The 15000-nt window shown below is 40.6% G+C and overlaps 1 protein-coding gene across 22 annotated transcripts in view; it reads left to right on the top strand.

The window, feature by feature from the left end:
- The first annotated feature begins 7194 nt into the window (after positions 1–7194).
- The window catches only part of LOC126980387 (discoidin domain-containing receptor 2-like), a 43720-nt gene continuing 35914 nt past the window's right edge, over positions 7195–15000 (top strand). For 21 of the 22 annotated variants that reach the window (XR_007733162.1, XR_007733161.1, XR_007733160.1 and 18 more), the window contains exon 1: positions 7195–7549. The gene's annotated coding sequence lies outside the window, so the exon portion shown is untranslated. The remainder of the gene's footprint in view (positions 7550–15000) is intronic. The other variant, XM_050830262.1, reaches the window with a different exon arrangement.

Raw genomic sequence — 15000 nt, 5'->3', positions numbered from 1 at the left:
GCATAGGTAAACAAAACATAAATATAAACAAAAAAAACACGCTAATCACAGACTAAAACAAAAACAAATAGAAAACATAAGACAGAGGATCAGAACCTAAGCAAGAGGATCAGATTGTATTTACGTTACATCAGTGGAGAATCGAATCGGATGAAGTGAGGTTGAGATGGGAACGGAGATACGAGAGATAAGTCAGCGTGAGAGAGAGAGAGCATAATAATGAGAGAGGGGAAGGTGTTATGAGGAGGGCGAGGGAGGCGAGTGTTATCAGTGAGAGTAACACGATGCTTGCTATCACGCCTCTGCCCAGTGTGAATGACAGTGTATCTGTGTGTGTGTGTGTGTGTGTGTGTGTGTGTGTGTGTGTGTGTGTGTGTGTGTGTGTGTGTGTGTGTGTGTGTGTGTGTGTGTGATTATCAGGAGAGGGGAGGTTATCTGTGTGAATGTGTCGCCCTCTCTCTCTCTCTCTCTCTCTCTCTCTCTCTCTCTCTCTCTCTCTCTCTCTCTCTCTCTCTCTCTGCGATAACTAAATTAGCTGGTGAGTGTTAAGATGGAGAGATTGCGAGTAGGAGAGAGAGAGAGGGGGAGAGAAAGGGAGAGAGAGGGAGAGGGAGAGAGGGAGAGAAGGAGGGGCGATATCGCATGAGATAGGGAGAGATTTGTGTCATGGGCAGATGGAGGAGTGTGAGCTCTCTCTCTCTCTCTCTCTCTCTCTCTCTCTCTCTCTCTCTCTCTCTCTCTCTCTCTCTCTCATTTCCCTATTCCTCTAGTTTTCGTAATTTTCACTCATTTCTCTCTACTTATGTTTCTCTTATCTATCTATCTATCTGTCTATTTATCTATCTATTTATCTATGTATTAAGCTCTCTATTCATCTACCTATCTATCTATCTATCTAATTTTCTTTCATTCTTTCTTTCAATCTGTTTTTTTTTCTTTCATTCTCTTTCTTTCTTTCTTTCTTTCTGTGTTTGTCTGTCTTTCTGTCTATCTATCTATCTATCTATTTGTCTGTCTCTCTGTCACTGTCTGTCTATCTTTCTGTCTGTGTTTATCTGTCTATCTGTCTACTTGTTTGTGTCTTTATCCCCTCCAACCCTAATCTCTCTCTCTCTCTCTCTCTCTCTCTCTCTCTCTCTCTCTCTCTCTCTCTCTCTCTCTCTCTCAGCTGGTGTTTTTGTCCCCCTTACCACCTGGCCCGACAGATGGCGCCAACTTGGCTCAGAGAGAGACAGCTAAAGTTGATCTCACATTGCACTTCCTCTCTCTCTCTCTCTCTCTCTCTCTCTCTCTCTCTCTCTCTCTCTCTCTCTCTCTCTGGTTGAATTTTGTTTTTCTTCCATTATTTTTCCGATTATTTTGTCCTTATTCACTCATTCATTCCTCTCTCTCTTTCTCACTTCCCCTCTCTCTCTCTCTCTCTCTCTCTCTCTCTCTCTCTCTCTCTCTCTCTCTCTCTCTCTCTCTCTCTCTCTCTCTCTCTCTCTCTCTCTGACATTTCTCTTTTTTGATTATAATATTTTGTTGTTGAGAATTTGACCCCCACACGCAAGCAGTTAGAGAGAGAGAGAGAGAAGAGAATGAATGAATGAAAGAATGAAACGAAATGAAAAAGGGAAAATAAAGAACAGACAAAGAACAAAAAAAGAAAACAAAACAATAAAAAAGAAATACAGATAAATAAATAATGAATGAATGAATGAAAAAAGAAAACAAGGTCAAAACGTGAAAAATACGAAATAAAAAAAAAGAGAAATAGCGGGAAAACAAGAAAAACAAAACAAAAACCAACCAGAGAGAGAGAGAGAGAGAGAGAGGAAGGGTGTCTCAGTGGACGGAAAGACAAACAAATCAGTCAAAGGCAAGACAGGGGAGCAAGGTGGAGGGTCATATTACTAATCCCTTTAAATTCTATACAGGTGAAGGAGACTCGGGGATTAAAAGAGGAGGAGGAGGAGGAGGAGGAGGAGAGGGAGGAAGAAGAAGAAGAAGAAGAAGAAGAAGAAGGTGTCGTTATTAGTATTTCTGAAGGAGGATAAGATAGCTGTAATAATGGATTGGTCAGTAATTACTAAAGATAAAGATTGATAAAGAAAGATTGACAAACAGGTAGATAAGGTAGTTCATTAGGTAGGTGTGTAGGTAGACAGGAAGGAAGGTAGGCAAATATAAAAGTAGTTAGGTAGATTAGATTAGGTTAGGGAGGTGAATGGGTACGGAGGTTAGGTTAGGTTAGGTTAGGTTAGGAATGTTAAGCTTGGTTAGGTAGATAGATAATTAGAAGATAGATACAGATAAGCAGATATATAGACAGACAGATAGATAGTAAGGTAGGTTAGGTTAGGTTAGGTTAGGTTAGGAATGTTAAGCTTAGTTAGGTAGATAGATAATTAGAAGATAGATACAGATAAGCAGATATATAGACAGACAGATAGATAGTAAGGTAGGTTAGGTTAGGTTAGGTTAGGTTAGGTTAGGAATGTTAAGCTTAGTTAGGTAGATAGATAATTAGAAGATAGATACAGATAAGCAGATATATAGACAGACAGATAGATAGTAAGGTTAGGTTAGGTTAGGTTAGGTTAGGAATGTTAGGATTAGTTTGGTAGATAGATAATTAGAAGATAGATACAGATAAGCAGATATATAGACAGACAGATAGATAGTAAGGTAGGTAAGATTACGTAGGTAGCTAATATAATTTTTTAACCCCCTTTCCTTAACTGTTTTACCTTTCTTTCCGTCCTTTACCCTCTCATCCCCTTCTTCATTTTCCTCCTCTTTCATTTCGTTTTTTTTCTTATTCTTTTACCTCTATTCAATTTCCCTTATATCTTCCCTTTCTTAATTTTCTCTCCTGTTCCCTTTTCCTCCCCTCCTATATAATTACTTCTACTCATCTTCTTTTCCATCATTCCCTTATCCCTTATACCTTCCTTTACTTCCTCTTCCTTCTAATCTATTCAGTTTTCCTTATATCTTCCTTTACTTAATTTTCTCTCCTGTTCCCTTTTCCTCCCCTACTATATAATTACTTGTACTCATCTTCTTTTCCATCATTCCCTTATCCCTTATACCTTCCTTTACTTCCTCTTCCCTCTAATCTATTCAGTTTCCCTTATATCTTCCTTTTCTTAATTTTCTCTCGTTCCCTTTTCCTCCCCTACTAAATAATTACTTCTACTCATCTTCTTTTCCATTGTTTTCAACCTTCCTTTCCTTCCTCTTCCTTCTAATCCATTTCTCCTTTACATTTTCATTTCCTTTACTTTTCTACCTTTCCTTTTTTTATTATCCACATAACTTCTTTTCTATTTCCTTCGTTTTCTCTCTTATATCCATCCACTCTCCCTTCCTGTTCGTTATCTTACTCATCTCCACCTCCTTCGTTTCCTCCCTTCCCTTCATCTCTTCTCCCTTCTCCCTTCTTCCACTAAGCAGACGTCAGGTAAAGCCACTATCTCTCTCTCTCTCTCTCTCCCTCTCTCTCCCTCTCTCCCTCCCTCTCAGTAATCATGATTCGTGGATTTGTGTGAGTCGCTTCAAGTTTATCTTTTTATTAACCGTCACACCTGGTCTCGTATGTTACAAGGAGGCGCTTTATTGCTTCTCCTCCTCCTCCTCCTCATCCTTATCCTCATCCAGCTCCTCCTCCTCATCCTCTTCTTATACCTCTTCCTTCAACTTCTGTATCTGTTTGAACGCTTCCGTCTCCTCCTCCTCCTCCTCCTCCTCCTTCTTCTCTTAATTTTACTTTGTCATCTTCCTCCTACTCCTTGTCGAAATTTTTCATCTCACTCTTGATCTTCCTCCTCTTCCTCTTCTTCTTCTTCTTCCCGTCTTTGTTGATATTTCTCCTTTTCCTCTCTTTATCCTCCTCCTCTTCCTTCTCTTCTTCTTCTTCCTCCTTCTTCTTCTTTCCTTCCTTGTTGAAATCTCTCCTCTTCCCCTCTTTATCTTCCTCCTCTTCCTCTTCTTCTTCCTTCTTTTTCTTTCCCTCCTTGTTGAAATTTCTCCTCTTCCCCTTCTTTATCTTCCTCCTCTTCCTCTTCTTCGTCTTCCTTCTTTTTCTTTCCCTCCTTGTTGAAATTTCTCCTCTTCCCCTCTTTATCTTCCTCCTCTTCTTCTTCCTCCTTCTTCTTCTTCCTTTCCTTGTTGAAATCTACCCTCTTCCCCTCTTTATCTTCCTCTTCCTTCTCTTCTTCCTCCTTCTTTTCTTTACCTCCTTGTCGAAATATCTCTTCTTCTACTCTATCTTTCTCCTCTTCCTCCTCTTCTTCTTCCTCCTTCTTCCTCTCCTTGTTGAAATTTCTCCTCTTCCCTTCTTTATCTTCCTCCTCTTCCTTTTCTTCTTCCTCCTTCTTCTTCTTCCCTACTTGTTAAAATCTCTCCTCTTCCCTTCTTTATCTTCCTCCTTTTCCTCCTCTTCTTCATCTCCTTTTCTTCCCCTCTCTGTCGAAATCTTTCCTCTTCCCTTCTTCCTCCTCCTCCTCCTCCTCTTCTCCTCCTCCTTCTCCAATCATCATTACTATACCACAAACAGCAACACACACACACACACACACACACACACACACACACACACACACACACAGGTATTCAATCTCAGACATAGATTGACTCGTTCATATTTTCTTCTGGTTCTTGCAATGATTTCCGGGCGACCAAATTGTAGCATATGACCTCTCTCTCTCTCTCTCTCTCTCTCTCTCTCTCTCTCTCTCTCTCTCTCTCTCTCTCTCTCATTGTTTTTTGTTTTTTCTTCCCTATTTTTTTGCTTTTTTGTCGTTTTTTCATCTTTTTTTTCTTTTTTTATATTTTGTTTCATTCATTCATTCATTCTCTCTCTCTCTCTCTCTCTCTCTCTCTCTCTCTCTCTCTCTCTCTCTCTCTCTCTCTCTCTCTCTCTCTCTCTCTCTCTCTCTCTCTCTCTCTCTCTCTCTCTCTCTCTCTCTCTCTCTCTCTCTCTCTCTCTCTCTCTCTCTCATATTCTTCCTCTTCCTCTTCCTCTTCCTCTACCTATCATACCTTCAAGTTTCTCATAAGCCTCTTCCCTTCAGGTCTTCCTTGCCATCATGCCTCCTCCTTCTCCTCCTCCTCCACCTCCTCCTCCTCCTCTTCCTCTTGGGGTTCATTCTATATTAAACCTCGCCTGCATATTCCTCGTTGGCCTGCCGTAATTGCTTCCAGAATACCTCTAGGCCCCTCCTCCTCCTCCTCCTCCTCCTCCACATGCCACAGATGCACTAAGCCTCCTTCTCCTCCCGGCAGCAGCCATACACAACAGCCCTGGCCCTCTCAAACATAATTACCATACATTACCTAGACATTTTTTTTACCTGCGCTTAATTACAGGTGACTCTTTTCCCTTTATAGATGTCAGTGTCCTTAAAATCCTTCCATAGAGACATAGTTAACTTTTTTTCTCAGTATATTTGTCTCGTTTCACCATACATTAATTTGACCTTTTTTTACCTGCGCTTAATTACAGGTGGCTCTTTTTCCCTTTATAGATGTCAGTGTCCTTAAAATCCTCCCATAGACATATTTACCTTTTTTTTCTCTGTATATTTGTATCGTTTCACCATACATTAATTACACATTTTTTTCTTTACCTGTGCTTAATTGAATTTTTTCCCCATTATAGATGTCAGGGTCCTTAAAATCCTTCCATAGAGACATAGTTAACTTTTTTTCTCAGTATATTTGTGTCGTTTCATCATACATTACCTATACAGTTTTTTTCTTTACCTGTGCTTAATTACAGGTGATTTTTTCTTTTTCTTTTATAGATGTCAGGGTCCTTAAAATCTTTCCATAGAGACGTAGTTACCTTTTTTTCTCTGTATATTTGTCTCATTACCTATACAGTTTTTTTACCTGCGATTAATTACAGGTGTTCTCTTTTTCTTTTTACAGATGTCAGTGCCTTTAAATAATACCCATAGAATACTTTACTTTATCTACCTTATTAGTTTATATCTTTATCTTCATTTCTCTGTTCTTTCTTATCTATTGTATTTATTATCTTATCCATACCATTGATGTCTATATTGTAAGGCCTATAAGCAAGCCCTCTACAATGCAGCCCTATCACTAACACAGTCTCGGCACAGTAACATAGTAGTAGAATAGTAGAGGCATTGTAGAAGCATGAGAAAGAAAGATAGCAGAACAGGTGGAGGGAGTAGAAGTGAGGGATCAAGAGGTAAAGAAGAGGAGAAGTAGAGGAAAAGTGTGAGATGGGGGAGAAGAAGAAGGAGGAGGAGGTATCAGAAAATGAGAGAGAAGAATATCAGAACAGTTGGAAGGACAAATAAGGGTTCAGGATGGAAAAAGGAAGAGAAGGGGGAGGAAAAATATGAGATGGAGGAGAAGAAGGAGGAGGAGGAGGTATCAGAAAATGAGAGAGAAGAATATCAGAACAGTTGGAAGGAGTGGAAATAAGGGTTCAGGATGGAAAAAGGAAGAGAAGGGGGAGGAAAACTATGAGATGGAGGAGAAGAAGAAGGAGGAGGAGGTATCAGAAAATGAGAAAGAAGAATATCAGAACAGTTGGAAGGACAAATAAGGGTTCAGGATGGAAAAAGGAAGAGAATGGGGAGGAAAAATATGAGATGGAGGAGAAGGACGTGTCAGAACATCAGGAAGGAACCAGGTACTCAACATTAGCATAGTAGCAGTAGAGTAGCAGCAAAGTAGTAGATAGACTCCTAAGAAGGGGATTCATAAGTAATAAGGCAGTATCGGTAGTTTGTGATATCCAGTATAATGAAAGTACGAACGTGGATAAGCCCTCATTATACTTCTAATTAACCGGGAACAATACATGGCACGAGGATATTACATCATAATTTCTTCATACTACTACTACTACTACTACTACTACTACTACTATCAGAACAACAACACCAACACATTAGTACAGACCTCACACGTGTTTAAATGAAAGATGAGAAGGAGGATGAAGAAGAGGAGGAGGAAGAGGAGGAGGAATAACACAACACGATCACTCATAAATCACAGCTTCATATCCCTCTTCCTCCTCCTCCTCTTCCTCCACCTCCTCTGACGGGAAGAAGATGCTGTATGGAGGGAGAGAGAGAGGGAGAGGAAGGGAGGGAGAGGGAGGGAGAGGGACAACCACACACATCCGAAAGCCCCCGACCCACCGAAAGCGGCCGGGCCCAAACCAAAATCTAGTGTCTTGGTGGACGTGAGCGAGGGAGGGTGTGATGCGCCGTGCTCCTGTCCGCTCCCTCTCGCTCGCTCTCTCTCATCTCCCGCGACGCCTCTAAAAGCAGCCTCCCTTCACTGTTTCTCGCGTTAATTCACTAAGACAACCCACACCGCCTCCTCGTCAGCCCTTAGCGGTGAGTGCGTGCGTGGAGGACCGAAGAAAAGTGCTGGTGGAGTTGAAGGAGTTTTTTGAGTGGAGTTTTTAGCGAGTGTTGTGTGGAAAGTGTGGTGGTGGTGGTGACGGTGGTGACGGTGGTGGTGGTTCTGCCTCTGCTTGGTTGGTGTTTGTTTGTCTGCTGCTTTTATTAAGGTGAGTGAGTGTGTTTGTGTGTTTGTGCTTGTGTGTGTGTGTGTGTGTGTGTGTGTGTGTGTGTGTGTGTTTCATTACTATTGATAACAAACTTGGGTATTAAACATGTCGCTCTAAACACACACACACACACACACACACACACACACACACACACACACACAGGGAGGTGAGGTCAGGTCGGGTCAGGTGTGGACAATTAATTACCGTCGTCTACCTTTGTTACCTTTGAAGACTCAGGTAAACAAGATCTTACCTGGGAAATTGAACAGGTGACTACTACTACTACTACTGCTACTACTACTGCTATAAATCCATTAGTACACCAGCCTCATAATCTTTAACTACCACCATTGCCACCATCTACTACTACTACTACTACTACTACTACTACTACTTCTGGTACTACTCCTAACCCACATACAGGTTATACATTTTTCACGCCTGCAAAAGCAATCTAATCAGACGTGACATTTACACTCTTTAGCCTTTACAAATAACAGGAACAGAGAGAGAGAGAGAGAGAGAGAGCAGAACGTGTCAAATTACCTCATAAGTTCTTAATGCGCAGGTTAATGAGGTGATGTGAAAGAGAGATAATAAGTCTTCATTGTTATATCGTTTTTCTGAGCTTCTTTGATGATCAGTTTTCGTTCAAGATTTTTCTTTTTATCTTTTTTTACTTTTTTATTTTCCTTTGTCTTATCTTTCCCTGATTTATTGTTATTTTTTGTCATCATTGCTATTTTGTACTTCATTAATTTTCACTTTTCGTTCATTATTTTTTGTTTGTTTTTACCTTTTTCTTACCTGCGTTTCTTTATTACCATTTATTATCATTATTATTTTGCACTTTATTAATTTTTACTTATTCATATCTTTCACCTTTATCTTACGTTTTTTTCATCATTATTATTATTATTATCATCATTATTACTATCGCTAAGTAGTCTTTGTATTATTAGTATTTATTTTTGCTCTTTTTTTTTTGGCTGGACGAGGACTGAAAAATTATATTAAACACGGAAAGCCATTTTGATTGCGCCCTTCTCAAATATATAGAGTAAAGGGAGGGACAGAGGGAGGAGGGAAAGGAGAGGAAGGAAGGGAAGGAAAGGAAGGGAAGGGAAGAGAAGAGAGAGGGAAGGGAAGGAGAGGGAGACGGAGAGAAAGGGAAGGGAGAGGGAAGAGAGAGGGAAGGGAAGGGAGAGGGAGGGGAAGGGAAGAGAGAGGGAAGGGAAGGGAAGGCAGAGGGAAGGGAAGGGAGAGGGAGAGGAAAGGAGAGGGAAGGGAGAGGAAGGGAAGGGAAGGCAGAGGGAAGGGAGAGGAAGGGAAGGGAGAGGGAAGGGAAGCTACCAGGATTAAATTACAAAGCTTTGAACTAATATACAAGGAATATGCTCCTTATTAAGAGTATAATCCACTCTCTCTCTCTCTCTCTCTCTCTCTCTCTCTCTCTCTCTCTCTCTCTCTCTCTCTCTCTCTCTCTCTTGCTCCGGGCTAATATACATATTCCTAATTAAGAGTATTATCCCAAATCTCTCTCTCTCTCTCTCTCTCTCTCTCTCTCTCTCTCTCTCTCTCTCTCTCTCTCTCTCTCTCTCTCCCTGGATGTACATTAATCAATACCCACAATCCTCGTGCTTGTCCCGTGCCCTGAGAGAGAGAGAGAGAGGATGCATACTTTTAATATATGAATTTTCCCAAGGACACTGGATTTTTTTTCTCTATTCATTTTTCCAGCTAAGGGAGTGAAGACAAAGAACTTATTATCATGAAAGAAACAGGAAGGAATGCTGCTGACCTTGAGAAATGAAAAAGACAAAGAAAATAAAAAGTCCCAAACAACATCCAGAAAACGAAAAAAAAAAACGTTACCTCAATCACTATATTCTCCTTCACTATAATTCCTTCCTTTCTTTTTCCTTCCTTTCTATCCTTCACTATATTCCTTCCTCTCTTTTCCCTTCCTTTCTCTCCTTCACTATATTCCTTCCTCTCTTTTTCCTTCCTTTCTCTCTTTCACTAAATTCCTTCCTCTCTTTTTTCCTTCCTTTCTCTCCTTCACTATATTCCTTCCTTTCTTTTTCCTTCCTTTCTCTCCTTCACTATATTCCTTCCTTTCTTTTTCCTTCCTTTCTCTCCTTCACTATATTCCTTCCTTTCTTTTTCCTTCCTTTCTATCCTTCACTATATTCCTTCCTTTCTTTTTCCTTCCTTTCTATCCTTCACTATATTCCTTCTTTCTTTTTTCCTTCCTTTCTCTCCTTTACTATATTCCTTCCTCTCTTTTTTCCTTCCTTTCTATCCTTCACTATATTCCTTCTTTCTTTTTCCTTCCTTTCTATCCTTCACTATATTCCTTCCTCTCTTTTTTCCTTCCTTTCTCTCCTTCACTAAATTCCTTCCTTTCTATCCTTCACTAAATTCTTTCCTCTCTTTTTCCTTCCTTTCTCTCCTTCACTATATTCCTTCCTCTCTTTTTCCTTCCTTTCTTCTCTTCCTTCTCAAGTTTTCTTTTTTTTATCATGTCAAGAAAAGGTAGAAATAAGAGAAAAATTAAGGAGCATGAGATTTTTCTTTTAATGCGTGATGGAAAATTGATGGTTATTAATAAATCATTCAAATTTAATCAGTAAGTAATCAATCAATCAGTCAACTTGTCAAATCAGTCAAACAGTTAATCAATCAATCATTTAGTCACTCAGTCAATTAGCAGATACATAGATTAAACCCCAAAAGGATTAACATACATACAGGAAAAATAAACGTAATATAAATAAACACTAAAATAAATAAATAAATGAATAAACGATCAAAAGAAAAACAACAACAACACAGACCTTACGAAGAACCCCCCCGCCCTCCACACCCACACACAGTCACCCCCTCCCCACATCCATACAGTCACCCCCCACACACACACAGTCACCCCCTCACACCCACAGTCACCCCCCACACCCACAGTCACCCCCCACAACCATACACAGTCACCCCCCCACACCCAGTCACCCCCTCCCCACACCCACACACACAGTCACACCCCCCCCCACATTCACCCCCCCCCCCACACCCACACAGTCAAACATCTCGCAACCAAACAACACATTTAACGAACGATGCTTAGCGCGCTGAGCGAAGCGGACACCCTCGTTACGTCGCCTCCTAATTATGCTAATCCGCCGATCGTAATGTTTCGTTGTTTTTCAAATTAGTTGACTCATTAATATCCTGGACCAGGGAGAGTCGTAATGAGCATTGTGTGTGTGTGTGTGTGTGTGTGTGTGTGTGTGTGTGTGTGTGTGTGAGTGTGGCTTATATTTCAACTAGTGTCTCTGTATGCGTGTCTGTGTGTGTGTGTGTGTGTGTGTGTGTGTTATTATTGTCATCACTACTACCAATACTACTAAAATTACTGCTACTACTACTACTACTACTACTACTACTACTACTACTGCTACTACTACTCCTACTACTACTATCTTCTATCTCCTTTTCCTTACCTTCTATTTCTCTCTACTTCCCTTCCATTCCCCATCTTCATTCTCCCTCTTCTTCCTCTCCCTTTGTATCTCTTCCTCTTTATTTTCTTCTTTCACTGTCCATTCCTTTCCCGTTTCTCATGTTATCTTTTTCCTTAACCTTTTGTGTCCATTAAAACTGCATCGTTTTTTGTATAGGCAACCCTCCGCCCCCCCCTCCTCTCTCTCTCTCTCTCTCTCTCTCTCTCTCTCTCTCTCTCTCTCTCTCTCTCTCTCTCTCTCTCTCTCTCTCTCTCTTGACATTTTGTATAGGTAAATTAGTCGATAAATCAATGTTGTTCCTCAAGATGCCGTGATCGAAGAGAGAGAGAGAGACCTCTTGTTCCTCTCTCTCTCTCTCTCTCTCTCTCTCTCTCTCTCTCTCTCTCTCTCTCTCTCTCTCTCTCTCTCTCTCTCTCTCTCTCTCTCTCTCTCTCTCTCTCAACCGAGGAAAAGAATAGTGTCATCTGTTTTACGTAATGGTGTGTGTGTGTGTGTGTGTGTGTGTGTGTGTGTGTGTGTGTGTGTGTGTGTGTGTGTGTGTGTGTGTGTGTGTTTCCTCCCTCCCAACAGCACCGACTAAAAAATAAAAAGCGAAAAAGAAAGAAAAACGGAAAAAAGAGAGAGAAAAAAACAGTCAGGGGGAGAGGGAGGGAAGGGAGAGATTGCAGAGAAGAGGGGAAAAAAAAAAAGATAATGGGCGAGGGAAATAACAGTGTGGATAAAGATACACACAGGAACCAACCACAAAGCACAAACACACGGGAGAGCAAACAACAACACACCACACACACGCCTAATGAAAGGGTTGCGAGGGATCATAAATAATTCCCGCACACCTTACCCTCCTGCCTACCTGCTTACCTGTCTGTCTACCTGCACCTGTCTGCCTACTTACTCACGTTCCTGTCTACTTATATACCCCTTTGATTCCTCTTTCTCCTTCCCCTTTCTCCCTCTTCTTCCCTTTTCTTCCTTTTCATTATTTCTCTCCTATTTTTCCTTCCCCTTTCTCCCTTTTCTTCCTTTTCATTATTTCTCTCCTATTTCTCCTTCCCCTTTCTCCCTTTTCTTCACTTTTCTTCCTTTTCATTATTTCTCTCCTCGTTTTCCTTCCCCTTTCTCCCTCTTCTTCACTTTTCTTCCTTTTCATTATTTCTCTCCTCTTTTTCCTTCCCCTTTCTCCCTTTTCTTCCCTTTTCTTCCTTTTCATTATTTCTTTCCTATTTCTCCTTCCCCTTTCTCCCTCTTCTTCCCTTTTCCTCCTTTTCATTATTTCTCTCCTCTTTTTCATTCCCCTTTCTCCCTTTTCTTCCCTTTTCTTCCTTTTCATTATTTCTCTCCTATTTCTCCTTCCCCTTTCTCCCTCTTCTTCCCTTTTCTTCCTTTTCATTATTTCTCTCCTCTTTTTCCTTCCCCTTTCTCCCTTTTCTTCCCTTTTCTTCCTTTTCATTATTTCTCTCCTATTTCTCCTTCCCCTTTCTCCCTCTTCTTCCCTTTTCTTCCTTTTCATTATTTCTCTCCTATTTCTCCTTCCCCTTTCTCCCTCTTCTTCCCTTTTCTTCCGTTTCATTATTTCTCTCCTATTTCTCCTTCCCCTTTCTCCTTCTTCTTCCCTTTTCTTCCTTTTCATTATTTCTTTCCTATTTCTCCTTCCCCTTTCTCCCTCTTCTTCCCTTTTCTTCCTTTTCATTTCTCTCCTATTTCTCCTTCCCCTTTCTCCCTCTTCTTCCCTTTTCTTCCGTTTCATTATTTCTCTCCTATTTCTCCTTCCCCTTTCTCCCTCTTCTTCCCTTTTCTTCCTTTTCATTATTTCTTTCCTATTTCTCCTTCCCCTTTCTCCCTCTTCTTCCCTTTTCTTCCTTTTCATTATTTCTCTCCTATTTCTCCTTCCCCTTTCTCCCTCTTCTTCCCTTTTCTTCCTTTTCATTATTTCTTTCCTATTTCTCCTTCCCCTTTCTCCCTCTTCTTCCCTTTTCTTCCTTTTCATTATTTCTCTCCTATTTCTCCTTCCCCTTTCTCCCTCTTCTTCCCTTTTCTTCCTTTTCATTATTTCTCTCCTATTTCTCCTTCCCCTTCCTCCCTTTTCTTCCCTTTTCTTCCTTTTCATTATTTCTCTCCTCTTTTTCCTTCCCTTTCTCCCTCTTCTTCCCTTTTCTTCCTTTTCATTATTTTTCTCCTCTTTTTCCTTCCCCTTTCTCCCTCTTCTTCACTTTTCTTCCTTTTCATTATTTCTCTCCTATTTCTCCTTCCCCTTTCTCCCTCTTCTTCCCTTTTCTTCCTTTTCATTATTTCTCTCCTATTTCTCCTTCCCCTTTCTCCCTCTTCTTCCCTTTTCTTCCTTTTCATTATTTCTCTCCTATTTCTCCTTTCCCTTTCTCCCTCTTCTTCCCTTTTCTTCCTTTTCATTATTTCTCTCCTATTTCTCCTTCCCCTTTCTCCCTCTTCTTCCCCTTTCTTTATTTTCATTGTCACTCTTTTTTCCTTTATTTTCTATTGATTCTTGCTTCCTTTTCTTAGTTTCTTGCCCTCTTATTTTCTTTCATTATTTTCATTTCATTTCATTTTTACTCCTTTTTTCTTTATTTTCTTTTGTTTCTTGCGTCCTCTTCTTAGTTTCGTATCCTCTTATTTTCTTTCTCCTTCCTTGTCTTCTTTCTCTTCTATATCATCTTCCTCTTATTCCCTTTTACTGTCTTTCTTTAATCTTCTTTTTCCTGCTTTTTATCTATTTTCCTTTCTCTTTTTCTCTCTGTCTTTCTCTTTCTTTCCTGTTTCTCCTCACGTTCTCTCCCTCTTCCATCTTTTCTTTTCCTTCCCTCCCTCTCTTCTTTCCATTGTTTTTCTCTCCATTTTTATCTGTTTCTCTCTCTTGCTTTTCTTCCCTTTCAAAGTATTTTTTTTCTTTTACCATTTCCTTCCCTCCAATATTCTCCCCCTTCTCTTTTTGCTACCTCACTTCTTTCCCTCCTTCATTCATTCCATTCCCTTCTTTCCTCCACTATTCTTCATCTCATTCTTTCTCTTCTCTTCTTTCCTCCGTCTTCTTCCTTGGTCATTCCATTCTTCTATTCTTTCCTCTGTTTCCTTTTTCCTCCATTACTCTCCTTTCCTTTCTTTTCCTTCCTTTCCTCCACTACTTTTCCTCACCCCTTTCCATCCTCTCTTTCCTCCCTCTTCTCCCTAATTCTTCCATTCTTTCCACTATCTCTTTATCCCTTCTCTCCCTTCTTCCCTCCCTCCCTTCATTTCCCTCCCTGGCATGCCTTTCCCAGGAAGATTACTCTGCGGCTGAAGGTATCTGGAAGGGAGGGAGGGAGGGAAGGGAGAGAGAGAGAGAGGGAGGCACATACCACAAGGAGGGAAGGAGGGAGGGAGGGAGTTGACATGAGAGGGAGGAAGCTTGGCAGGTTGACGTGGAAGAGAGAGAGAGAGAGAGAGAGAGAGAGAGAGAGAGAGAGAGAGAGAGAGAGAGAGAGAGAGAAAAAGGAGGGGAGGAAAAGGGAGAGGAGGAGGAGAAATATGATGTTAGAGAGAAAAGGAGAGAGAAAAGATTAGAAGGTAGGGGGAGGTTGACAGGTGGAGGGAAAGAAGGAGAAGAAAATGATTAAAAGAAAAGGGAAAAGAAATTAAGAAAGGAAGGAAAGGAGAGAAGGAAGAAAAGAAAGTTGTAGAAAAAGAATGAAAGAGAAAAAGCATAGGAAAGGAAATAAAAAGGAAATAAAAAAAGGAATTAAAAGATGAAGAGAAAAAAAATAATCAAGAAAGTTTAATAGAGAGAGAGAGAGAGAGAGTTATGGATGAACGTAAACTTTTGAATAATTAGAGATCAAATTCTTAATCGATTGTTCACCCGAGGCTGTGGGGCAGAAGACAGGGGGGAGGGGGGAGGGAGGGAGAGGAAGGAAGGGAGAGAAGGAAGGGAGGAAA

Source organism: Eriocheir sinensis, chromosome 44 (assembly GCF_024679095.1).
Source record: "Eriocheir sinensis breed Jianghai 21 chromosome 44, ASM2467909v1, whole genome shotgun sequence".
Lineage (NCBI taxonomy): Eukaryota > Metazoa > Arthropoda > Malacostraca > Decapoda > Varunidae > Eriocheir > Eriocheir sinensis.
The sequence above is the reverse complement of the archived record's forward strand: the minus strand, read 5'-3'. Positions and strand labels throughout refer to the sequence as shown.